The sequence below is a fragment of the Arachis ipaensis genome, chromosome B10 (genome assembly GCF_000816755.2).
Source record: "Arachis ipaensis cultivar K30076 chromosome B10, Araip1.1, whole genome shotgun sequence".
NCBI classification, from domain to species: domain Eukaryota; kingdom Viridiplantae; phylum Streptophyta; class Magnoliopsida; order Fabales; family Fabaceae; genus Arachis; species Arachis ipaensis.
The window spans coordinates 112,896,255-112,898,104 of NC_029794.2; positions in this window are offsets into that span (position 1 = coordinate 112,896,255).

Below are 1,850 nucleotides of genomic sequence, written 5' to 3' on the forward strand. Positions count from 1 at the left end.
TGAAGGCTATTTTATATCTAATATTATAATTTTTTTTATTATGTTGTTAAATTTGTAGTGATCTAACACTAACTTTTTTTTAAATTCAAGTTATTTGAGCTAATGACATTGTATAAATTTTATGTTTGTATTTTAATTTATCTATGAATTTTAAGTTTTTGTCTTAATTTATATATGAATATGTGAAAATTAAAATGATATTTGATTTTTATAGGGGCGGGTAGGGGTGGAGCGGATACCCGCAGGTAGTGATTGGGCGGGTAGTACCTGAGTAAAAGGACGGTGGGACGAGGTCGGGTAGGACAAAAATCCGTCCCTACCCGTTCCACTGCCACCCCTAATTAACCTTATAAGAAGAGTTCCTTGTTAATGTTGCACAAAATATCTTTATTTATGTTCAAAAAAATTTTAAACCTTGAATGTATAGTTCTTTCATTAGGCAACATAAAAGCAACAATTCTACTTGAAGCCACATTTAAAACTATACCTCCTTTAGATTGAATTGAGCATACTATAGTTGATCATAAGAATATTTTTTTTACAACCATTTTGAACGTATAAGAAAAAAAGTTTACCCATATTATCGCTAACAACACCCATTATTTAATCATAAACAAATTTTTGTTCATCAGTTAATTTTTGCAGGTTTTCACTTTGTTTATTCACAAGAGTATTAACATTAAAGTTCAACTCTTTTATTATATTTCTATCTTTTAAGTTAGACACTAAATTTTTTATAGGACATGGCATCTTATCACAGTATTTTTTCAATGACTTGCTATTTGATTGGAGCAATTTCTTAATTTTTTTATTTGGACTTATGAATCATCCAATTTGTAGTTTTACAATTGAAAATAACATTATTAGTTGAAAATTTATTAAATAAATTTCGGGTCAAAGAAATACGAAATACATTGTTGAATATATACCTTTAAAAAAATCATAATATAATTTTAAATATTTTTCATAAATAAACTGGTTATCAATAAAATAATATTATTATACAATTGTTTAGCAAAACTTAAAATAAAAAAGAAAACAGTTTTGTGTGAGTTAATATAAATTAACTACGTACCAAATAAGTAAGATCGTTTGTTTGTTTGTTTAAATATATCAGCATGGGCAAGAAAATTAAAATGATTATCAGAAATTTTACAATCATCAACCGTATTTACTACACGTGACTCTTTCTTAAAAGATATTACGCACGTGCGTGCAGTCGAAAGATATATTCAGCTTGATTCCTCAATCGCAAAATTTGAGAAGACATTGACCTTTCCTTCTACCAATTCATTCTCAAACATCTGGGTTAAATAATTCTTGATTGAACAATGAATTTTATCGTACTGCAAAATAAATTAAATATAAAAGCTATTAGCATCTACAAAACTATTAAACCGTAATGTCTTTGACTTGTGGAAGGGTGTGTTTATTAAATAAACTTAAAATACGAACTCAAAATAAATATTTATAAATTGAACTTAACATCACTTAAAAAAATTTAGGAAAAAAATCAACTAACTTTGTCATCCATTAAAACTATTTCTATGTAAGTCATCTTACTCTTGTTAAATTTGAATGAGACTTTTTTCATAGCCTTATAATTTTGCTTTTGTTTTTCATACTTTCTTATCATATAATCTACTATACTATAAGTGATACTATTGATAGGATCGTAGATATTAGCCATTAGGTATGAAGAAAAAAAAAGAATAAAAACGGTGTCTAAATTATGAATTCTCTAAATGATAAATATGAGAACGAGTTTATTATTGCTCATTATATATACTAATAATATGCCAATACTTTTAAAAATATACTAATATACCAATAATAGTAATACTTAAAAA